Consider the following 26974-nt stretch of genomic DNA (forward strand, 5'->3'; position numbering starts at 1 on the left):
CCTTGTTTTTGTTTTGTTTTGTTTTTTTGAGACACGATTTCTATGTTTAACAGCCCTTACTGTCCTTGAATGCTCTGTGACCTTTTGACACCTCAATGGAATCTTGAGGGGAAAAAAAGGCTTATCTAATATTGATAGGATGCTTATATTCTTGATATAGTATTGTTTTTCCCTTTTTAAGTGGTTCTCAACTTTCCTAATGCTGAGACCCTTTAATACAGTTCTTCATATGGTTGTGACACCAACCATAAAATATTTTATTGTTACTTCATAACTCTAATTTTACTACTACTATGAATTATAATGTAAATATATGATATGCAGGGTATCTGATATGTAACCTCCCCAAAGGGGTCACGACTCACTCAAAAGTTGAGAACCATAAGCTTTAGCTTATGTCAGGTACTTAGAAAAATTTGAAACCAATACCTGGACACAAGACCATGTAATGATAGAGATTTGCAAGAATTTTTGCTCTGATGATACAAAGATTGAGGAGTGATTCTTAAATACTTTAGTCAATTTACATTTCTTGAATGATATTAATTTTAATGAGTACCCATCACTAATATTCATTTATAATGACTAACAAGCCATTAATTTCACCAACTGAAGCATGCTTCTGAAATTCATTATACATTTGAAAAACTGCTTGGTATCATTTTAAGTATGGATAGTAGAATAGTTTCTGTAGTTACTCCCAACATTTTATTCCCCACATTTAATTATAATTGAACATTTTTATTATTCAGATTCAGTGATCCTAGTTGTAATACTAGGATCTATCTACTACAATATTAATTTCTAAATGTAGTCATAAATACAAGAGTATTAAGTTTTGTAAAAAGAAAATGCTTTGAAGTTATTTCCTGTGGCTAGATGGTTAATTGATAATAATTTCACTGTATTCTATTTCTTTTTTGGCATAAAAATTCTCTGTTGATCCTCCATCATACTGTCTGGCTTCCTTATTATCCTTCCAACTCTAACCATAGAGTCATGGACACTCAGTCTATTTGTAGGGGAATTCATATTTAAAAATATGACAGGCCCAAGTTGGCTTAATATTGCTTGCATATCTCTTTATATTCCTTTTCTTTTGTATTAGGAACATAAATATAGCCTTGCCTATGCTAGGTAAGTACTCTACCTGATAAATTTGTATGCCTAGATACTTTTCAATATTTTTCTTTTTTGATGCATAATGTCATTTATTTCTTTTTTAATATTTTTATTTTATAATTAATTTTATTTTTTATATCAGCCACAGATTCCCCTGTCCTCCCTCTTCCCACCTCCCATCCTTCCCCCCAATCCATCCCCCATTCACACCTCCTCCAAGGCAAGGTCTTCCCTGGGGAGTCAGTCTAGCCTTGTAGACTCAGCCAAGGCAAGTCCAGTCCCCTCCTCCCTACACCAAGACTGAGGAAAGTGTCCCAGCATAGGCCCTAGGTTCCAAAAAGCCAGCTCACGCATCCAGGACAGGTCCTGGTCCTACTGCCTGGGGGCCTCCCAAACAGTTCAAGCTAATCAACTGTCTCACTTCAACAGAGGGCCTAGTCCAGTTCCATGGGACTCCTCTGCTATTGATTCACAGTTCATGTGTTTCCACTAGTTGGGCTATTTGTCCCTGTGCTTTTTCCAATCATGGTCTCAATATCTCTTGCTCATATAATCCCTCTTCTCTCTGGCCGATTCGACTCCTGGAGCTCCACCTGGGACTTGGTCGTGGATCTTTGCATCTACTTTAGACTCAATAATTAACAAGCTGGCTTTGAATTAGGGCATCCTGTATAGCTTCTCTTGTACTTTGGATTATAAACATACATCAACTGCTCTTTCCAATACTTCCTCTAACTCCAAAGTATTAAGAAAGGCTTATTTGCCATATGAATGTTATTTAACAAAATTAATCACTCTTTGACACTTGAAACAAAAATTCTCAATTTTAGTTGCTCAAATGTAGTAAATTAATAAATTATGCATTTATTTTTAAATTAATATAACTTAGGCCCAAGTAGGCATAATCTCGTGTTCTGGTCTCCCTTACATCTAGCATTGCAGAAAAGAATGGAGTCTAACAATAATAGGTGTAGTCACAATTGATTACTAGAATTTATGAAAAGACTTTGTAATTACTTACCATAAAGCTTCAATGAAAACAGTCCAGAAAAGCAGCTAATTTCAGAAATCCTTTGGCAGCTTTTCAAGGGTTTAAGCAGCCAGTGATAGTCAGGGTCATTGGTTTTGAAAAGCCAGGGAGTCTGCTAGTTGTAGGTTTCAATAACACCATTGGGAACTTTCCATTTAGTCTGATGCTTAAAAAATGGCCAGTGGGAGCTTGCAATAAATGCAATTGATGTTGAAAGCAAGCTGTTATTAAAAACATGGGTAAACATTGATTTTAAGTTTCAGGTCCATTCAGGGCTAAGCTTGGCTAGGTCTCTAATACCTTCCTGTGGCAAGAAATGAGTGCTATAGCAACAAGTAAACCCTCAGAATAGTTCTCACAGTGAGCTTTTTGCTTATGTAATTGAATTATTGTATTTTTGAAATCATGTAGCTTTTCTTAGTAACTAACTATATGAAAGGACTAAAAACATCTTCACAGGCTTTGTGACCTTCTGCAGCTTGCATATCTAATTTTCAATATGGCCACAATTTTTGCCCAATCGATGGGCAACAAATCTTATATTTTGAACATTTCCATTAGTGTCACTTTGGAATCCATCATCATTCAACTTATGTCTACTGAAATATGTTTTGCTGATCTGGAAATAAATGGGCTGTGAATTGTAGGTACAGATGGCTTAGAAATGTACTGTATAATGTGCAAATTTTGAAACACTGGAAGAAAGCTGACAAAAATACTACAGGGAAAATTTATATACTACTTCAAGAAGTACAGGAGTACACGAAAATAAAACCAACAAAAATTATACCAATAAGTTGTTATCTAAAAAAAGCCAAACAAACAAACAAACAAAAGACAACCACCCAGTAGACACTAAAATGAGGATGGAATTTTCAAGCCAAACACATATGATTTTTATCATTTTCCAATTTTCTGGCTAGTTCTTGTGCTGGTAGGATATGAGAGGCCATGTGCTCTCAGAAGTGATCCACAGTGGGGAAGGTCAGTAAGGAAAACTGAGCCAAAGACCTTGAAGGGAGCCAGGATCCTGCTAAATAACCCTAAATAAATGCCAAGTCCAAAGAGATGATGCTGGACGGCAAGCAGCATGCAATGCTCTATTTGCAACCAGACTGGAGCCAAGTCAGAATGCAAAGCAAAGACACACACAGCCAAGGGTTTTTGAAGAGCTATTTAACTACTGAACATTAATAATAACTGCTTAGGATGCTGTTGAAGTTCTAGAAATGTTACTGATAGTTATTTCCAATTTAATAATTTTCATGCTAAGCTATGTAAAGTTTTTTTTTAACCATGTGAATTAAAGTAAAGCTTACTACTACTTTGAATTTTTGCTGTGTTATTTTTGTTGATCTGGTAGCTTCAAAGTTTTTTTTCTTTTTCAGTTTTCTGACATTCTCACATCTTCATTTTCCTTTCCTGACACCGGTGCCCCATTCCAATGATTGGAGATTTTGTTTCAACATGTGTGAGAACATTTCATTCTTCGATTTTTTCTTTTCATTCTTCTTAGATTAACAAATGCTATCCCCGAAAAAGCTCTACTTTTCTACTGGGTTAACTGCACTTATCAATCAAAATGGTAAAATTTGCTTTCAATTTTTTTAAATTTTTTTATCATATTCTCCACAGATGTAATTTTTCAATTTAATTGTTTTTGTAGCAAATTTTTCTCTTTTGCAAGAAAAGGTCTTAGTAAGTGAATATAAATTTATGAACTTAATTGTTTTAAGCATTTCTTCATTTTCTCCTTAATATATCATAAGTGGTATTTGGTTTTGTGGTTTTTAATGTTTCAGAATGGAAGGTTAATTTAGATTATAGCTTTTAAAAATTATTTCACAAAATGCCTGCATGCTTTTCAGTCTAACAGAAATATTGGAGTAGTGGGAATCACTTAACTATATGGAGATGCCCTGGGTTTCTTCTCTTATTACCTCATGGCACTTATTTTGTTAAAGGCCTACATGGTTTAAGAATCAGGGCAACTGAGCTTTGGCAGTTTGTGGAAGAGCTATGAAAACCGCATCAGTATCACGGTTTGAATGTGAAATGCTTCCCAGCTGGTGGACTTGACTTGCTGTGAACCCTTTGGGAAGTATGGCATAGCTGAAGAAAATGGGCCACTGTGTGCTGGCTCTTGAGGTTTATAGCCAGGACCTACGGATACAAAACTCTATGGGTACCTTTGAGAGGAGCACAGTCGTTCTCATTTTTGTTTATGTGGGTTTAGCTAGGGATCTTAGGGTCCCATAAATTTGTAGGTTACCAAAGCTACTCTAAGCCAGTGGTTTTCAGGCTTTTCTTCTTGTAAATTCAAAGACTGAAATTCGCAGACAACAGAATGTGAGTTTTAGAAAAAAAAAAAAAATGTTTTCTTAAAGAGAACTTAAGAAAGAGCAGGAAGGCAGAGCTCCTGGACAGTAGGAATGACAATCATGCTTGGGACCTCATGGAGCCTCTTACCTGGTGTTAAAAGGGCTTTAGTGGACAGAGAAAAGAGGGTTAAGCTCATCAATCCAGTTTCTATTTCTGGTATGGAGAGGCATGACAGTTTCAGTCACACTCAATATGGTTAATGGAAACCAGTACTCCTTTAGGGGAAAGAGATGTGAAGAAACCAGATGTCCCTTCTGGCATCCTCAGCCTATGGCCAAAGCCATTAGTTTAGTCAGTTCTGGCAACTCTGGTCTCTGGAAAGTATAAGTCTACCCAAAGACACTCCCAGGTTTTAGCCAAGGAAGGAGTTGGTCACTTTTCTTTGGTGTCTTTTTCACTCTAAAATAACTAGTAAATTCTACCTCCTGATTTATTACTATTGCTCCCCAAAGTTGTGCTTTCTAATCCTCCCAGAAGAGAACCAGCTACCGCTCGCATGCTTTCCCTACCACGACAAATGGCATCTCTTAAATCACAAGCCCAAATAAATTCTTTCTCCCTTAAGTAACCTCTTTCAGGTATTCTACAGTATCAATGGGAAAAAGCAAATGCTATATAAAGTATATGCAGAGACCAGTTAGAGACAAGCTTCTGCCCTCCATCCACTCTTCCTCATTTAGAAGGAGATGAAATAACTGAAATTGGCAATATAATGCTAGGAAACTTCATGTCTCCTAGGTTGGCAACTCCTAGAGGCAGCTGTGATTTCTGTCTTGAGAGAAATACCAGTTACTGAAGTTCTCTGTCAGCTATGTAGTGCCAATCAGCAAAGTAACTGACCCTTCAATCATTTCATTCTATTTTTGATACCTCTACTCTCATTCTCAAAATATATTTTTCGAAATTTGTGAGTATTTTTTCCCAAAATATCTTCCTACTTACCATATTCTTCTTTTTTTTTTTTGTGCTGGAAAGAGCCTCTTGTATCCTGATTCTTCTTTCTGTGTACATATCGATTTCTCAATCTGATCAAAATGTTTTGATAGCATTTGCATGTTGATGATACATGTCTACTATGCACAGTGAAGAACTCACTCTTACAGACTTTAGCTTTTCATATGACATTGCAGTAATATTTAAGAAGAAACAGAAGGCTGGCATGGATGCTTTTACTTTCAATATGAACTGAAATGTTCCATTCTGATTGTCTTCACTCAGTGGGTTCATTACACCACGGTTTTATTGTGAGATGACCTCACAGGTTCCTGTACTTAAACACTCGGTCCTCAGATAGTGTTGATAATTTAGAAGTGTGAAGCGTATTTGGATGAAAGGGCCTGTCCTGGATGACAGAAGGAGATTCTTGGGGTGGCATTTCAAGAGCTAGTTCTCCACATCTGTCCAGAGTATTGTCTGCTGTCATGAAGCTGCTTTACCATGCCTTCTCGACTTCGAAAAATCAAACTTGGAGTTCCTCTTGTTAGGTATCTTGTCCCAGTGACTAGAAAGAAACTATTATTAATTTACTTCTGATTTTATGGATTTAACACAAGCTCAGTACTTTACATGAACACAGAAGTTATAGTTTTACAACTGGATATCAACAGTGTAAAATGTATCCTACTGATCTTCAACCAAAGTACAACCATGACTTTGTTCCTTATGGGAACTCAAGGGAAGAATTCATTCTTTCTTTCTGTTTCCCAAAGGCCAATGGTAGTTACACATGGATGTACCACTCCAAGGTCCACTGATTGCCACATGTCCCCCCTTGTCTCTACTACCGTCCTTTTTAATAATTAGGAACTTAATAAGGCTACATTATATTAGGCTCATGTGGATAATCCAGAATTAATCAGCTACTTTAAGAACTTTTATTTAAATACATTTCTGAAGCTGCCTCAGATCCACAGAAACCTATTTGCTGTTTCCATCAGCTAGATGCAGATAACTCCTATTGGTCATTTATCTGCCTGCCAAAATCATGGATATGGTTTTACATTGTAATTTAGAATTCAGAAATTTTTATTTAATGAATATTGACTAATCATATAGAGAGAGTCAAATATGGTTCTAGGAACAACCTATAAACTGAATGAAAAAGCCAAAACCACTGTTAGCATGCATTTCATTAAACTGATGCAACTATGAATGAGAAAAATCTTTTTTTTCTATTAAGTACTAAAGAAATGGAAATAAATTAGGAAAACCAAGACTGAATTTGTTCTGTTTTATCCATTTCATGGAGTGTATGTAATTACTATGGGTACTTTTGGACAAGTAAGTTTGTATAGTTATAAGTATTAATCTCTGTTCTAAGAAGGGTTAAAAAGAATCAGTCAGATGTTTTTGTACTCATGTGTGTTTGAATGTATGCATATACAGTATCTGCCATTTTTGTTACAATATGATGTTCTTAGAAGATGTAAAAATAAGAATTACAGAAACTCTTACAAAATATTTGAGAGTCAGGATTGAATTTGATATTCTTTTTATGTCTTCTACTCTACTTGGCCCAGATTTGTATTTGTAGAAGCTCAATAAATACTTGTTGATTATAAAATTTAATTATCAGGTACAACAAATAACAATATTAGGAAGTTGTAGCTCTGGAATCAGATTCATACACTTTTCTAACCATGGTTACTCATGCAAGTAGCTCCATCAACAGGAAAATAATCTAAAGTTTCCCAAACCTAATTTTGAGAATATTTTTCTTCTTAGTGAATAAAGATATGGCAGATTTGAAACAGTCTCATAAGTTCTGAAAAACAAAATAGAAATTGCAACCACTAACCACTGATTGAGAAAAAAAATCTACTGTATATGTTAACGTATAATGAAAATGTCTTCAGAGTCAAATTTATACTGGGGTTATGTCCAAACATGAAACTTCCACTTTCCTAGGTCTAAAGCTAAGATAATCTTAGAATTGAGCATTATGATACAACTCGTTCTGATTATTATTTACTAGTGATTTCAATTGCTACATTAAAGAATTGTGATGTAATAGCTACAACAAATATATCATTAAAACACTAAATTTTAGAGAATGCAGGAAAGGCTGTGGTGCTACAAGAGTCAACACAATGTGCTGTGTAAACACATTGTTTGGAAGGATCTGCTCCACAACTACTAAATCCTGAACAGAAAAAAAGCAAGGAAGGAAGCAAAGCAAAACTCAGTTGAATAGTATTTCAGCTCAGTGCAATACAACATAAAAGACTAGCTTGAGATGGAAACCACTGAAAAGTACAAACTACATCCAAAGCTAGAACAATGAAATACCTGTTACTGTTGTTTTCCAAACAAAAAGTGATCATTGATAATGAAAGTGATCACTTATCAATAGTAAGCATTGTCATCTGATATCACTCTCAGCCAGCAGTTCTTATTGGGCAGAGCAAATGATATTATTTTGCATTTTAATGAGTGTAGAAAATATTTTCATAGTTGGCTAATCTGTTGTAATGTGATTCCCTTTAAGATGCTTTGATTTTGTTATCAAATATTGTGCTAAACATGTTTCTGATTTATTTTTATAATGAAAGGCCCATATTTTTACACTGTTTGACACTGAATGGAATACACTCAAAACTGGTGTATAGGATTAAAATATTTCTAGTGCATAAAACGAGTGAGGGAAAGCAGATTTTAGATACCCTGGTAGTGAGAAAAGATGTCTATCCTGAACCAACCATGACAAGAAGAGTCAAGTGGACACTAAGCAGGTTCTCTTCAGTTTGGACAGAACCTTGATGCTACTTGGGGTTCGGTGCTCTTGTCAATAGCAGGTCTAATACATCTTGCATGGAACTAAACTTGAGGATGTCTCTCTCTAAGTAGAGGGTGACTGAGTTCTGTGTGTGCCACAGTAAAAAAAAAAAGGCCAGAGCTGAGTTATTTGTAAAGAAGAAAATAGTATTTCTTACCTATGTGGACATTGAGAAGTCCATTTCTCCACTTCCTGGAACTTTCAGTAGCTGCTTCTACCACTGTTCTCAGAACCTACTCACTGTTCTAATCATGTCCCTGCAACTCATAGTAGTTCTTCATACCGTTCTAAATCTAGTTTTCCTTAGGGCAAAGATTCCTTATTGGTACTCGTCCCTAGCATAATGATTTTAATTTACTTAATTAGAAATACAAATTACAAATAGGCAAAAAATATATCTAAACTAGACTTCATTTCAAATATTTGAAATTTGTGTTGTGCACAGGGAAGATAGGTTTGCAGAGAGTTTCCATACCTCTCATTTAGCAATGAGAGAAATGTTATTTACACAGACAATCAGGAAGGTCCATACCTGCATATAGTGCAACGATTACACTGCTAGCAATAACCGCACCATAATGCCTGTTTGCACTTGAACATCATTTCTGACTGCCAAGGGAAGGGAAGGTGCTCCTTAAGATCCTGCTTGGGGACAGAAGGGGTGGCAATCCTAAGATGAAATCTCTTGAAGCATACACAGACTTCTGGTACAGCTGTGGCTGCAGCGAAGACACCTTGTCAAACTGATAACTGAAGCAATTGCCACTAGACCCTTCCGTAGGGGCCTCTGTGAAGACGACAGTCCTGCAGGGATGCCTCGGCTGCAGCTCTTGAGTCAGGGGTTCCGACAACAGGCTTACAAGGTTGACATTCTAGATGGTATGTCTTTACTTCCATCCCTGCTTGCTTTTGAACTATCTTCCGTAGCCCAGCATGGCTCCTTGTTTATCCTAGGATAGTAGCTGCTAAAGATCAACAACCTGATGTAGGAGAGAGCCAGAGAGGGCGGGGCAGCTATTCACCAAGTGGCTAGGATCCTGATATTCATTGCCACTGGCTCAAGACGGGTTTGTGTGTATCAGTGAAAATTAGATAACAGAATTTGTGTTCGTGATGGTTGTAAGTTTTGCTCATTGTTAAAAAAGTTCCTTCAGTGCCTTAGAGAAACTAATATTCAATATAAAGTTATTATCAGGTCACTAGTTAGTCTTTGGCCTAAATTTTTTGAAAAGATAAAAAAAATAGCATTAGGAAAGTTGAACTTCCTATTTTGTTTCAGACTTGACATAACAGAAACTAGAAAGATTAGAAAATGCTTCTTTGGACGTTTATTCCATATATAAAAGTGTTCAGTCTCATTCATAAAATTTGGTCCCTATAATTTAGCTACATATTTAGGATCCTAATACATTTTCATTAGAAGTCAAGTTTCAGCATCAATTTATAGAAGAAGTCATTATTTAAAACTTAGCAATGAGTGTAACATAAGAGTGAGATTTTCAAATTGGTCTAACCTCAAAAGAGAATCGTCCCAAGTATTTATAACAATGAATACATGTAAGCAATTGTTTTTTGTTTGTTTGTTTGCTTGCTTGCTTTTTTTTTTTTTTTTCGAGACAGGGTTTCTCTGTGTAGCTTTGTGCCTTTCCTGGAACTCACTTGGTAGCCCAGGCTGGCCTTGAACTCACAAAGATACACCTGGCTCTGCCTCCCAAGTGCTGGGATTAAAGGCATGTGCCACCACCACCTGGCAATTGGTTTTATACCTATTTAGGAGCTGGGATGAGAAATTCCTAATGTCTATTGAAAATTTACCTCTGAGGTCCTCAGTTTTAGTCTGGAAAGAAAAGGAGAAGAGAAATTTATACTAAAGACTAATGGAAAGCTGGGGTAGGTACACCATGGGCTGGTCTGTAAGGGACAGGAAGATATAGATCTTACCATAGCCAGTGATGCCTCTAAGGCTGAAATTATGAAGGAAGTATCCTATATGAAACCAACAGTCTCTTTTCCAAGTGATGTCTGTCATTCCTCCAAATACATGGGAGAAGAAACAGTATTGAGGCAGGCTCCTAGGGAAAAAAATCCAATGCTATGAGTCTACTTGATTCTGATTCCTGTCAGATATAGTGCTATTTCAGACCTCATGTCCTATTGTGGCCCAGAGTTGAAAAGAAAGGAAAGGAGCTCGGCTATTACTCATATCATTGTTCTACGGCACATGTCTGCACTGAAACAATGTGGAACTTATCATATCTCTACTTGTCTAATAGCGTTCATGCACTACTGTTGTTTCACTCTTGGGCCTTCAATCAGGCTCTCAGAAGTGTTGTCTCTAATGAGTCTTTCAAACAGTGCTACTGTTAGTAACCACCAATCAAGTCTTACACAGAATATATAGTAAGTGATGAAAACAGAAAAATGATTAAATGTGGGTCCCATTAGTTCTACCATTCAAAATTATTTTATGCCATTAAGATGGGATAACACATTTTCCCAAACAACCATTTCTAAATTATTTAGGTTCTCAGTGTTAACATTTGTAAACATTACATTGTTATCGCAAACTTACAGCAAATGAGCCTTTTAAATAAGAGAATTTTATTGTATTGTGGTTCTAAGTTCTCCGGTTGGTTTCTTCTAAAGAGAGTGAATATGAACACTCCCACATATGTCTCTTGCTTTTCAGTACTTTCTGAAATATATGGTGTCTCTTGATTTATAGAAGTATAATACACCTTCTTCATATCTCTTTATTGAAATTTCTCCTTCTAGGAAGGCATAATCAATATATTGATAGCTAACCTATCAACTTAGACTTTCTACATTGCTTCTGTCTGTGAATAAAACCACATCACCAGAATTAGAGCTATTACTTTAACATTAGCAGAGCATAAAATGAAATCAATAACACATCTTTGAAAAGTTGCATAATGAACCTGGATTATTAATGATGGGCTAATATGCACACTCTCCACAATGTTCTTGGATGTTCTATAAGAGATGCTTTGACATGATTACAGTTTGATGAAAGGGAACAACATGAGCTCACACATGAGGCCCAAGTGTCTACTCTAGACAAGAGATCTAGAATAGTCCTGTATCTGACATGAGTGAGAATTGGCAGGACTCATTGCATTGATATCTTGTAGGAGCTTAACATGAGATAGTGTTTCTTCGCCAGTATATTTGGAGGAATGAGTATACATTCCAATTTTTAATTTTTTTTTCTTTTCTTACTACTTCTTTCCATGGTTACATTGGTGCCTCAAGACACTACTGTATTTAGACGAACAGTACACCAATATTCTTTCATTAGGAAACTAAAAAATAAATTATCCTCATTCATATATTGTTGATGACATGACATGTAACACAGAGATATATAAGAACGAGATGATTTTCTTGGTTTTTACATTATACAGAAATACGTGATTGAGTTCACATTTTTTTCAGAAAATAAACTTTAAAAATTTAAATGATTCCAATTACTTCATTAAATGAAATAATCACTTTTATTTTGATGTTTATGATTGCTTTTTTAAAAGTTCTCTCTTTATGTATGTATCTAGATCTTTATGTATGTATCTAATCTCTGAGTGTATTTTGAAAATTAATGAAAATGTAGAACTGTGAATTTCAATAGTCTTAAACATTCCTCTCTGGTAGAAATCTAAGTGAATAATCACTTTATAAGGAATATACTCTCTGATTTTCAGTAAAAATAGAAATATACTTTAAAAACTTATTCTTCAAAGATATATTCTTTCATTAGAAATAAAATCACTGAAATAATATTCCTATCTCATAGTACGAGAAATTCAGGATTCTAAGGAGAATATCACAATAAAGTAATTATCTATTATTAGCAGCTTTGAAGAGAATTTTTCTTTCATTTAATGAAGAATTACTTCAGTTAGGATATCATAGTTTGAGTAAGTTTAGGTTTTAATTCCATGATAATTTAACTTCAATTTTTTTTTAATCTTTGTGTGGATTAAAGAAAGTATGAGTGAAACATTTACGAATGACTTTCTGCTATCTTACAACTCCATGCTGTGAGTCTACCATGGGACCAAGTCAGATTCTCAGTATTTCCAAATCTGGATTTCCCTTTGTCAGTTTATCAAAAGACTTCTAAATGTTAGTTCATTCATCAAAATTAACAATATATTACTTTAAAAGCCAGAAAGCAATTTTATAACTGTACATGGAGATATCCAAATTATGTTCTCTATTTTACATAATAACCACAAATGTCTGCATATTCTTGTATTCTGTAATAGTATGTATAACATATTTGCGTTGATTTGCAATGAATAGTGTCCTCATTGCCTTTTCCATCTATAGCCTAGAAATTTTACAGCTTTTCTTTGTGTGTTCTTATTATCTACATTATTAGCTATCAATTAGATTGCTTTTTTCTGCCTTCTTGAGCTAATTCAGTCACTTTAGCACTAGCTTATACTACTCATTACAGAATTCTAACCAATCTTCTATTTCTAAATGGCAAATAAAAATTTTTTTAATATACTTTTACTTAATTCAACAGCTATATTTTATATTTTATTATATCTTTGATTGTAGTCTGTAAAAATAGCAAACATATCTGTATATAATCATTATTGATTGCCTCCTACTTAATATATTTTATTAAACTAATGATTAAATTACGTATGTTATAATTAAGCAAAAACAATGGTTAATGAATTCTAGTTTTATGGAAAACTTCACTGGAAGAATTTAAGTGATTTTTTTTTAGGAGCAGAATTAACAAAATCTTGTATTTTGGTCTAATCTTCTATTCCAGGAAAAATATTTGTGACATGATATAATGTTTGCAATTTTTATTCTCTTAGCACCAGCCACTGTACTATATAATGCTTTGGTCATTAGCAGGTGTTCAGTAAATGGACCATGGGTAAATATGCCAAATTTGGCTTTTTTCCTCTCTACTTTTCTCTTAGCAGACTTTAGATATGTCTTAACCTTCTGCTGAATTACACTTGAGAAGTAACAATTAATTAGGTCACAGTTTATGTTACATTGGCTTTATTTTAGTTTCTTTAATGAGATTTGAGAAGCACCCTTGTGTAATCATTTTCACATTTAGAAACCATCTGTTAGAATGGGTCACTTCTGCAGAAGGCTAATCTCATTAATTTATGTTGAATCTTCCCAGCTTTAGTAGTAGAGTGGAATTTTCCTAGGAGTTCCTAACCTTGAGAGAAGGATCACTTTTGTAGTGTTCAGCTCTCTAAGCTCTAGAGAAGGAACTAAATGTATCCTGTTTCATATGCAAATTCTGTTTGCAATAAGAATGAACCTGATCCCATGAGAAAAAAAAAAGTCAAATTGACTTCACATTTATACAGCTTGTTTTACTCAACTTCCATGGATATCCAGTAGGCCCTTCAGAAAGACTGTTTGAACTTTAACTATGATTCAGAAATTTGGAGACTCTTGACAACTGTTTTCCTCATGAAATGACACAGGATGAATCCTTTTGAATTCCTACCCACATTTATTTTAACTCTAACAGAAGCAAATGTTGAGTTTGATCCCTTCCTGAAATTACTTCTACCCTGATTTTTGAAAAAAATTTGGCAAGCACCTCTTAAATATATTATCTGTCTATAATGGTCTAACAATAAAAGATTTGATGGAAGTCTTAAATTGTCTATTTCATATAAACATCAAAGAATATATATATAATAAAAAAAAAAATATATATATATATATATATATTTTTAAAATAAACCAGAATATCCAAGGATCCTAGAAAAGGGATGATAACATCCACTTACTAAAACATGATATAATATAAAGCACAGTTTACTCGTGAAAGTATAAAATTACAGTCATACAGGTCAATGACATTCCAGAGAGATGAAAAGTATTACAATGGAACCTGAAAGACCCTGGCCATCTTTTCCCTCTCCAGTGAAGAAGGAAATAGACAAAGCTGTTGTGAGCTGTATATGATCAAGCTACTAATTAGTAAAATCAGTCCAGGCAAGGTATTTTAGAAATTTATTTTTCTCTTTAAAGTTTTAACACTTACTGTTAATCACCATTGCTTTCTGGATATTTGAATGACCGAGAGAATAGAGTTCTTTAAATAAATGAAGCTGACATTGACAAAACAACAGTCCACAATCTAGTAGTTAATTCTTTTTATCACATCTAGAGATTTTCCTGCCATTGATATTATCATTGATTTGAGGTGGTGAATTATTCAGCAATGCTGTACTGTTGTGTGGGGTCAATCATTTCCCCTTCATAAAGTAAACCTGCAGAGCATGAGAAAGTTAACAAGAGAAAGATATTATATCCTTATTTCTTTGTGTAATTGCTTCTAAATACAGACAAGATGGAGAGATGGACCTTCCCATTGTATAACATTGTCAATCTAAAAGCAAATGGCAACATACAATGGATGATTTACATCCTGACTCTCATTTATTGTTAACCTTAGGATTTAAACTGTTATGTTGCCCACATTACTTCAGCTTGGTCAAACCAAAGAGACAACCTTGAGTCTAATGTTAGCCTAAAAATATCTATTTGGAGAGAATTACTACAAATTACAAAGTCAGCCATTGTACAGAGGTGAGGGGAAAAATCACTCTGTCCCTGGGAAGCAAGTATTTGAGAACATTTAGAGATTTGCTAGATCAAATTACTATATGTTAAGTAGTTACATATGAATATTAGACAATAAGACTTAAAAGCATTTCAAAAGTAAGAGTGGGTTTCAAACAATTTTCTAATTAGAGAAAAGTACTTAATGCACATCTTACTGTGACAGTCCTTTTGCTAATTCTATTATCTATTCATTGTATTTGAGTACTAATAGAAAGAAAGGTACAAGAGGAGAAAGAAATGAGAGATAGATTCCAATTCCATGCCCAATTTTAAAATACGGTTGTTTTCTTGAGGTCTTTTGGGTTCTTTATATATTCCTCTAGTAACCGTTATGTACATGTTCATGCCATGTTCAAAAGGTTTTTATATGTCACACTTGTGACATATAAGCCATTCTTATAAGGATCTTATTGTAGTTTTGAAATACGTTTCCTAAATGATGAGTATGTTGAGCATTTTATGTGTCTTTCCCAATGAGTATTTGTTGTGGGATAATCTTTTTGTACACTGTGAAGATGTGTCTCTACTTAAGGCACCTTCGGATTGTTTTTAATAAAGAGCTGAATGACCAATAGCTAGGAAGGAGAGGATTAGTGGACATCACAAGGAGAATGACAAACCTGAGGCACACAGGGTTAAACCAGCAAGACGTAAGTTGGAAATACAGTATGGAAGAGGGATACATGGCCACGTGGCAGAACGTAGACTAGTATACATGGTTTAATTTAAGTTATAAGAATTAGTTGGCAATGAGCTTAAGCTAAAGCCAAACTTTCAAACTTAATAAGAAATCTTGTGTCATTATTTGGGAGCTGGAGTTCCAAAGAAAGTCCTGCTACAAGTATGATTACTTCTAAGAAATTACCATTATGTCTATTGTTTTTTAAAAGTTAGTTTGTATGTGTGCTGCTAAAATTTGGAGTTCTTTTAAAAATTTTTATTATGTATTTTATTATTTAAAATAATTTTTAAATTTAAATATATTTTGACCATTTTCTTACCCTTCCCTAAGTCATTCCCTACTCACCCAACTTTAAGTTTTTTTCAAAAAAAAATGGAATCAATATAATAATAAAATCCCACCAAAGACAAGAAAACAAAACTACATCCCCTCAAACAAAACAAAACAAAGCATAAAACTGTCACCAAACAAAAGCACACAAGCACACACAAAGCAAACCAAAACCAAAACCCAAATCCAACAAACAACAAAGAAATACCAAACAACAACAAATTACCCCCCAAATCTGTGAAGTCCATTACATGCTGATCAACTACTCTAAACAGGAGGCCTGTCTTGGAGTGATCGATATACCTAATTCTACTTTATTACAGAAAACTAATTTACCTCCAACTGCAGGTATAAGTGACAGCCTAGTTGTTAACTTTCACTATAAGGGCTAGGTTTTTATTCATTCATTTTTTGTAATATATACAAAATAAAATATTGTAAGATAAAAGAAAAACTATTACATTGAAGTGATCAAGACAAATCAACACAAGGAAAAGAGCCCAAGAGAAGGCAAATGAATCAAAGACCCACTCATTCATACACCCTAGAATTTCCTACACTAAACTGGAAGGCTTAGGATATATTCAGAGGACATAGTAAAGACCCTTGCAGGTACTATGCTTGTTATTTCAGTGTCTGTGAGTTCATGTGAGGTTTGGTAATGTTGACTCAGAGGGCCTTGGTTTCTTGGTTTCCTCCATCCCCTCTGACTCTTACATTCTTCCATGGGGTTTCCTGAGCTCTGAGAGAAGGGATTTGTTGGAGACATCCCATTTAGGGCTGCTTGTTTCCATGTTTCTCAGTCTCTGTGTAATTTTTGGCTGTGGGCCTTTGTATTTGTTCACATATGCTACAGGAAGAAGCTTCCATCATGGTAGCTGAACAAGGAACTTATCTATAAATATAACAGAATATCACTAGATGTTATTTTACACTACATATTTTTTTTCCCTTAAGGCCCTAGTCTTAGGTTCTTGGTATAGGCTATGTAAAGCCCACTCATAAGGCCCACTTAAGTCAAATAAATTATTGGTTGGTTACTCCTATAAGCTTACTCCTGTTATACATATGTACACAAGCACACACACACACACACACACACACACACACACACACACACACACTGCTAATGTTGCTCATTTGTATGTATGTTTAAGGCTGAGCACTTGGGTATTGGATGAACTATCAGGGGGGCTTATCTCAGGAGAATACTGATTCTCTCTCTTTCAGCAGCCATTTCTTGTCTATAGCTTTTCATCTAGTGATGAAGCTTCATAGAAGAGCAAGTAGCAAGACTGTAAGAACCAAAGGACTGGACTAGGGTATCTGCTGTTGGATACAACGATTTTTCATTAGAAAAGAAGCTGTACCTATGAAATCTCAACAATTTTATTGCCTAAACAAAACCTGCTAAATCACACCACCAGTAGACAAGAAAAATCTTACAAGGAACTTTCTTTAGATGTTTTCAGAATCAACTCGGCCCCAGGCTCTGGCAACCGGGCAGGTCCCCTTCTAGCCCCACCGGGAGGGATCCCCTTTTCCAAGCCCCCCCCGGCAGCCCCTGCAATCTCCGCGCCCTGCCCCCCACGCCCATCTGCCCGAGACCCCAGCCACTTCCTGAGACTTAGAGACCGGCCCCCAGCTCCCACCCTGCCTCCGACTTCCCTTCTGGACCAGAGAGTTGGACAAGAGAACTCCCTTTTGGACAAGAGAGAGAGTCTTCCTGAATCTGTCAGCTCTTTCTGAAACAAGTACACTGATTAGACCAAGAAGGAACCACAAGGAGATGGGCAGACGTCAAGGCAGAAGTACATACAACAAAATGAAGAGCAATACAGCATCACCAGAACCTAGCCCGCCTCCAACATCTAGACCTGAACACCAAAAATTGGAAGAAGCAGAAGAAAGTAGCCTTATGAGTAACTTCATGAAGAAGGTAGAGGCTTGTGTAGAGGAAAAGACAAGAAAATTGGAAGAACGCTGTAAACAACTAGAGGAAAGGGCAAACAAATTAGAAGAAAACAATAAAGCCCTCCAAGAAAACAATAAAGTCGTGGAAGATGTTTTCAGAATCATTGTAGAAAATCAGTTGCTAGTAGATGTGAGTTTAATTTTAGGCCATCTGTTATGCACATTGATATCTGTGATTTTTTTGTGTGCTAGTACCATACTGTTTCTTTTACTTTAGGTTTTGAAATCAGGGTATGATGATACTCACATTAGAAAACCTAAAGCATTAAAAAAATTACTTTAATTAAATTTGTTCTTTGAGCCAGAAGCTTTTACATGTTTGCTCAGTCTGTCTGTTAATTGCTCCACAACGACATTACCTTTACTATAGGGCACAGTTGCACTTCTGTCCCTACCTCTGAAGGAAAACATTATAATGACATTTAAATACGTTTTCCATACTAACACTTATGAAAAACAAGCAGCCTAAAATAAAGGAAGTTAGTGTCTGAGGGAAAAGATGTAGGAAAGGTACAGACTCATTGAAAAGGTCTTCCTAAAACTTTGATGTCTAAATATGTTAGGAACTCTATTTTATAATTTTCATGGAATATTTGAAGAAAAATCAGCATTCCCTATTTCATATTTTTTATTTATTTATTTTTTTTTTGGTTTTTCGAGACAGGGTTTCTCTGTGTAGCTTTGCGCCTTTCCTGGGACTCACTTGGTAGCCCAGGCTGGCCTCGAACTCACAGAGATCCGCCTGGCTCTGCCTCCCGAGTGCTGGGATTAAAGGCGTGCGCCACCACCGCCCGGCCCTATTTCATATTTTAATTCTTTAACATATAGATATTGAAAGACTTGGGTATAGCAAATAATTACACTTGCTGTTAGTATAAGAATATAGAAAAATGTCTTCAATCAAACATTAATTACTAGTATAAAATATTAGGAATACTTAATTGGATGAATAGGAGAGTAATCTTTAAAGTTCAAGTTTAGGTCAACTACTATCCATTTAGACTTTGATCCCCACACCATCATACCATGATTTATTTTCATATAAAAATAATGAAGGCAAGTGAATCATGGTAACATAAGATTATCATCCCTGTCTTTAGGAGTCAGATGCAGTTTGTGATTTCAAACTAATCTGGGCTGTGTAACAAGACTCTGCTTCTAAAAGAAAAAAAAAAGAAAGGAAAGGAATGGAAGGAAAATCTGAGCATAGTAACTCTCAGCTGTAAACCTAGAATTTAGAATACTAGAGGATGATTGAGAGATCTAAGAAGGTCTAGCCTACAGAATGAATTCAACTAGAACCAGAGATGGAGAGCAGGAACTTGGTTCTAAACACAATATGAATAATGAAAACTTTCAATGTTCTATGTTTCATAAGATAGAAAATCTAGGAATTTAGGGTGGTCTTCTTATCTTCTTTTCAGATGTATTTTGGGGAGTGTGACCATTTTGACAGTCCCCTGAGTGTGTAGAGCTCTTCTATTCCCCTACCATTTGCTGTCCTTTCCTCGTAATAGTCTTAGAGACCATACTACCAGTCTCTGACAGAATAATTTTATGCCCATTTAATAAGTATAACAACATTTATGAATACCACTAAGTCCCATGCTTTCTCTTTTACATTCCAAATCCTCAACAGGATTTTATATCTTTCATGAGCCACAGCATGTGACATAGCAGAAAGACCTGTTTGGCAAGTGGGATGTTAAGTTTTCTATGAACCATTTTTAGTTTTTACAATTTTTCTTAGTGTCTGAGGATATATTACCTTGTGAAAACCTTGGGGATATAGACAAAAAGGAATTATAGAACACCCTTATAGCACAAAGAATAGTCTTCTATAATAAAGAATTATATAGCCAAAATGCTAACAGAAATAAAGTTAGGAAAATTCACTCTGCATTTCTGTATACTTGCAAGTGTCTAATTTGTTATGTAGCAACTATTACTTGCAATTATATCATGAACATGTGTATAATCATTCTGACATTTTTGTCACCTCAACTCTTCTTCATTATATGGTTAATTTATCTGACAGTCCTATGGCTTTTTCTTAGTATAAATACTGGCTACAATTACCCTCTCCCTGGAATTGATTGAAAATACACAGGAATACAAACTATCATATCTGTAACCATTAAAATTATTTCACTAATTCCGTTTCTACAAATCTCAAGGGCTAAGGAATCACTCAGAAAGTGGTACAAAAGTTACTAAATCTTTAGAGATTTTTTAATCATTGTAAATGAACTTTTAAATCATTCTGAATTCTCAATAAGCCTGAGACTATTCTTATTATTTATCTATCTCACCAGATGCTTTATGATCTGCTTTGTATGTGTTGACACTTTAATCATTAAAAGTATTTGTTGATCATATTTTAAAACAGGCTATTGAAATCATTTAAATGTGTTCTATTTATCATATATTTGGGTAATAAGTAAAAGAGAACTACTATTATTGGCAGATTGATTCAACAGAATAGTATTTCAAAGATAAAAATTTGATCAATGGTCCAGGATATCCTGGCTGCTGTTTGGCTCTAAGGAAATAAAGCTCCATGATCTATATGCTTTGAGAAGGTAGTGTCAATTCACATATATAATGATCTAATTGCTATTCCTTTATTTGAAGCAAAGGGGCTTCATTTGAATATGACTTTCTATCTGTTAAACTCCTTGAAATTTCAAATAAACAAACTGAAAGAAATCAATCGCCATCCCACAGCATGTTCTCCAAATTTCAGAGATTCCTAGGAGGCTACAAAATTGAGTGTGATCACCAGTTTAAAACTGCAGTTCAGTGACAAGATAGAAGGAGCATAGGAATAATGAGTTATTACTAAATAAATGGAACTACTTGTGAGCACATTTCTAACTCTGTAACCAGTACCTTAAACTTCTGAAATTTTGATGACATTTTAGAAGTTTTAATGGATGCTGTTCGTGTCTTCTCCAGACTACCAGGGACAGAGTCATCCATTAGCAGATGTAGATGTTGCTTCCAAAGAAGTCACTACTTTCCTCTAAAGACAATAACTTTGAGGTTTGGGGGAAGGGCAGCTTTGTCAGGGGTTGTAGCTGAAGTTTTCTCCAGTCCTGCCTGGCCCACAGTCAGGACAAATCTCTCTCACCCGCCATTCCCGCAGCCACTTAGACACAACCAGGAAACATACAGAGACTTATACTGCTTACAAACTGTGTGGCCTCAGCAGGCTTCTTGTTATCTAGTTCTTATATCTTAAATTAACCCTCATCTATTAGAGTATAAGTTGCCACGTGGCTCATGGCTTACCAGTACCTTACATGTCGCTTTTCATGGCTGAGGCTGGCAGCATCTCTCTGACCCAGCCTTCCTGTTCCCAGAGTTCTCTTCTCTTCTTCTTCCGCCTATACTTCCTGCCTGGCTACTGACCAATCAGCATTTTATTTATACAGAGTGATATTCACAGCAGGGGGTCTCCATTGGGGACCATGTATCCCATGCCCATAAGTGACTGCAACAGGGGTGCACACGTGTGGCTGCTTACAGGTAGTCAGTACTATCTCATGTGATCCACACAGAGAACAGGAGTGTGCTACTCTTTAGCAGAGATTCAAATTCTTTCTCACATTTTCTTCATTCTTTACTCAAATATCCTTGTGCCTATCTGAGAGCTTTCCTTCAATTAATATCTTTAACAGAAATAAATGTCTCGGCTTATTTTCTTGAGAATATTTCCTAAGATTTCAAAATACCTACTAATAGAAACAAGGAAATTAATATTTATTTATATTATATTTAATATTAATCACATCTCTCCAGGAAACTATAAAATGAGTAATTACTATTTACTGGTAATTTTCTAAGCACCAGGCAAAAATGAATTATTTATATTATTGGAAATTATAGCTCTTAAAATGCTAGCATAGGTTTTATTTTTAATCTATTTTTCTCTTTTTATTCTTCTTTCATTTTACTTCCCCCTCTCTTTTTTCTCATTTTGTGTAGATACAGGGTGTCAAAGTTGACCTAAGCTATAAAGTAGACACAGCAAGAATCACCTGAGGGATTCTGTATTAACAGAATGTTCAGATGAGGTTTTTTGCTGCCTTTTCTATTAGGAATTATTTTGATTGATGACTGATGTGATGCCACATCAGTCCACTGTGATGGACTTAGGCAAATGTGGCTGGTCTGGGTAAGAAAGCTAGTCCTACATGATCAAGAAAGGAAATCAAGAAGCCACAAACAACTATGGTTCCTGCCTCCAGGTTTCTACCTTGAGTTCCTGCCCTGATTTACCTAAATGATGGATGTTGCCTAGTCACAGTGTGGTTTTTTGTGTTAAAGCACTCTGACCCAATGAAAATTAGAGGAGGCAAGGGTTTATTTCATTCTACAGACCCCAGGTAGCTCTCTCCATAATGATTGTTTTCTATTTGGAGCAGTGATCCCTATTAAGTTGATACAAGAGCCAAGATGTGAAACACACTGAATGGGGAGGAATTTATGCAGATTGCTTTACTGTAGACACTTTGAGCATAGGGGCATCAAGTTCGAATCCCCGAGTCTGAATCATAAGGCAACAGAAGAGTTTATGATTGTAAGGATCTGAGAACCCAGAAATAGTACACCTCAAAAGACAGGGTTCAAATAAAGTCAAAACTTTATTAAGAAAAACAGGTATCAAGAAGGCGGCAGGGCTCAGGCTCAAACTGCCCTCCTGAGGTAGGGGCAATAACCAGGTTTTGTTTGTTTGTTTGTTTGTTTGTTTGTTTTTGTTTTTAGAGACAGGGTTTCTCTGTGTAGCTTTTGCGCCTTTCCTGAATCTCGCTCTCTAGACCAGGCTGGCCTCTAACTCACAGAGATCCACCTGGTTCTGCCTCCCGAGTGCTGGGATTAAAGACTTGCGCCACCAACACCCGGCAATAGCCAGTTTTAAAGGGGAAACCCACAAAGAGACAAGTCCGGAGTCTCCCATCCAATCATAATGTAATCCTGGGAGAAGCAGTTGGGGGTTTCCCATGGTGAGACACTTTCAGCCTGGGAGTTCTATGTTTTAGTGATTCTGACCAGCTCTAGGCCAACCAATCAGAATCCAATGGAAGGCTTGTGTTTTACACCTATGTGAGAGATGAGGTGGGCTACAGCCAGTCCCAGGAAATTATGGGTAGCAGCTCAAGACAGAATGGCAGACTGGAACAAAATGGAGTTTCTGCTGCTAACTAGGGTCTGACATGATAAAGCTAGCAGGCTAGCACAGGGGTAAATAGGAGGATAAGGATAGCGAGGACATTGGTGCAGTTCTTATGAGCTACATTTGGGTCACATATTGAGCATAATAGACACGTAACTTGTCTTCCATCTCATATAGATCCTTGAGGTAGTTATGTTTCTGGGGCAGAAGCAGCAAGAAAATGAGTTAGGAGACTCTAGATATGTGTGCTGAATTGGAAGAGAGGAAAGAAACAAGTTGGGATCAATGTAGTGATACGGAAATTGCAAGAAGAGCTGAGGTTCTAGACAACTTTGAATTAAATCTATTTGTATAAAATTTGAAACACGTTTCCCTACTCAACTGCCACCTTTACAACCAAATCTTCATAACCTGGCTTGGACTGTTGTATAAAATGCAGAACTGGTTGGATGGCTGCCAGGATTCATAGCAAAAGAGGAGCAACTGTGCATAATATAGTGAAGAATTAGGGCCTGAGGTATGGGGCAGGTAGAGGTTTATAAAAGAGACATGTCTGTGGAGGAAGAAACCAGATAACAAAGTGCAGATTGCTGCACCAGGGCGTCTTCCCCACTGATTCCCAAATCTTCAGTGTTCCTCCAACTTTCTCGAGGTGATTGAATTTCTTGTGGCGAGGCAGCTGTTTCAAAACTAGGCTGACACGAGGCTGAAGCTGAGATAGCATCAGGAATAACACAGTGAGGAAGCCTCCAGCAGACCCAGGATTATTTGAGACGTAAGAACCACTCAGTGAATTGAGTTTATTAGTCATTTTGTCAGAAATTTTACCACCCAGTACCCTACAAGAACTAGACAGGGGAATGCTGTCATGGTTCTATTGTTAATGCCAGAGAATAGAAATATGCTTTTCAAATAGGCGCTTATGTGTGGCTATGACAAGTTCTAACCTCTCTGGCTCAGCTTCACACTGTGCTCACCACTCCATCAGTCTCTCTTCTCCTTCCCTATAGATCAAGCAGAGAGGCAAATCTACCAACCAGTGGGAGGGATGGTCCCCATTTCCTTTCTCTAAACTCAACTGTCTATTGCATGAAAGACCCATGGTAGGGAAGCAGACACAGATTACTCTGTGAAGCACATTCTCAGAAAGTAATTGGGCAGAGAAGGCAAGGAATCTTCATGGTAAATGCCTTTGTATACCTAGTATCAGTATAGTTTTACATTTTTGTCTTAGTTTATTCATCTCCTTTTTCAGTTTTTACCATCTAATCTCCTAGAGGCCAAGATATGAATATGTTCTCATGGTTCTATTGTTAATAACAAAGAATATAAACATGATACTTTAGAGTATTTATGTGACACTTCCTATTAAGTCAGAGGAAAGGAAATAGATACCACAGTTTTAATAAATTGTACAACTTACTACTCCATAGTAAACATATGAAGGAAGCAGAAATTTATTGCAGACCTACATCTAAATCTATGAAAGTTTATCCTGACACTTATTGAACAAAATAATAAGACAAATCTACTTAATTTTTAGTTATGAGTTTTTTCATGACATATGAATGAATTTAATCAACTGTAAGACAATATAATGCATTCTGTATAATTTTATATAACTGGAGAGCTTACAATAGATCCTGATTGTGAGAGAAAAAGACTTTTGAAATTAATAAAAGTTTTTAAAGTGCTTGATAAGTGAAATCATATAGTAAGAAAAAAATTTATTTATTTGACCTTTTAAAACCAGCAGGTATAGAGAGTACACATAAATTTTGCTTGGGTTTATGTTGATTTTCTCAGTGAAATCTAATATCACAATCACATCGCCAAGTAATGAGATTCAAGAAAGCGTTATTGTTCAAACAGGAGCTCAGTGGGATCAAAATAAATGTTAAAGAGTGTAACTATTGTTTTCCAATAATAGCAAGAATGTAACAAATAACCTTGGCAGGGGGATAGAATGATATTCTTTATAAATGTTTTTAATTTAAAATATTAAAAGACTTCCCTATTACCTGAACATGACATATCACACTTTGAAAATCTCAGTGGTAGTCTAAACCAGCTTGCAAAAGAAAAGAATCATTTATGAGCTTAGGCACAAGGGGAGCTCAGAGGGTGGCCTGTGACTTTCGGCATGGCACTGTAACTTCCTTTTACAGGAAGATGCCAATTTCATGCTCTACTCTTTACAGAGACCATTTAAGTGGGTGTTCTATTTATATGCAAAAATGTAGTTCCTGTTAGAGTAATGAACAGAATCTAGTTTCATTGTACTTTATTGGAGGAAAAGAGCAAAATGAAGTGTGTAGTCAAATCTCACCTCCTCTTTTCTATGTATGTTACCCTATAGGAGTGGGTGACTTAATGTGTGAACTTTTGAATTTTTGTATTAAACTTTCCTAGTCATTTTGGCAGTAACGAAAATACAGAATTCAAGTGGCTATAATAGTTTTTCCTATTTAATAAATATTAAGAGTTATTATTAATGTATCATATGCTGGCACACAAATATTTAGCAATTATAGTTTCACACTTGTCACTGGCTTTTGCATATGCTCTGTGGCTTCAAACATGCAGTTCAGTCTTACTAAAGCTAGAAGAAAATATTTAAAAGGGATTTTTAAAGTTCATCAAACAAACAAAGTAGTGGTGGAAGCTAGATAACTTTTGTTACTCAATTAGTTTTCCCTGGGAAATTTATTTTATGTAAGTATACCTATACAAATTTATATCCATCACATATAGTTGTATAATGAACATGCTGAATATCTATGACTAACAGTTTTATTTAAATTTTCTATTATGTAAGTCAAATGCAATTCATTTTTTATGTTTACATACAAATTTAATGTACAATGCAAAACCCTTTTAAACAGCAGTAGTGTATTTTTAATTGTTTATGAGACTTTTCATCATGAATATTTGGTAAGAGAGTAAAATTTATGCATTCTGTTAAGTTTTTTTTTATAATTTAATTTTACATATCAGCCACGGATTCCCCTGTCCTCTCCCTTCCGCACCCCGCCTCGCTTCCCCCAGCCCCCCCCATTCCCATCTCCTCCAGGGCAAAAACTCCCCTGGGGGTTCAGCTCAACCTGGTAGATTCAGTCCAGGCAGGTCCAGTCCCCTCCTCCCTGGCTGAGCAAAGTGTCCCTGCATAGGCTCCAGGTTCCAAACAGCCAGCTCATGCACTAAGGACAGGTTCTGGTCCCACTGCCTGGGGGCCTCCCAAACAGTTCCAGCTAATCAACTGTCTCACTTATTCAGAGGGCCTGATCCAGTTGGGGGCTCCTCAGCTATTGGTTCATAGTTCATGTGTTTCCACTGGTTTGGCTATTTGTCCCTGTGCTTTTTCCAATCTTGGTCTCAACAATTCTCGCTCATACAATCCCTCCTCTTTCTCGCCAATTGGACTCCTGGAGTTCCACCTGGGGCCTGGCCGTGGCTCTCTGCATCTGCTTCCCTCGGTCATTCTGTTAAGTTTTTATATAATTAGCATCGCTCATCTGAATCACTTTATCGTTGATTAAATGGCTCTAACAGGACACAATTCAGAGTTTTCTATGCTTTCTGTTTACCAGACTCACAGTTGTCACAATGATAATAGCTACCTAGTGCCTCACCAACACACACACACACACATACACACACACACACACACACACACACACACACACATACACACACACACTTTCACTCAAATGGCCATGCATGCACACACAGTTGGGAACATGCAAACATGTAAATGTGTGCTATTGCCTGTAGTCAGAGGTCTACAATATGTTCAGCCTCCGCTTTAGTGGAGACTTGGAGCTTTATAATGTAATTTCTGTTCAAGTCTTT

The sequence above is a fragment of the Peromyscus leucopus genome, chromosome 12 (genome assembly GCF_004664715.2).
Source record: "Peromyscus leucopus breed LL Stock chromosome 12, UCI_PerLeu_2.1, whole genome shotgun sequence".
Taxonomy (NCBI): domain Eukaryota; kingdom Metazoa; phylum Chordata; class Mammalia; order Rodentia; family Cricetidae; genus Peromyscus; species Peromyscus leucopus.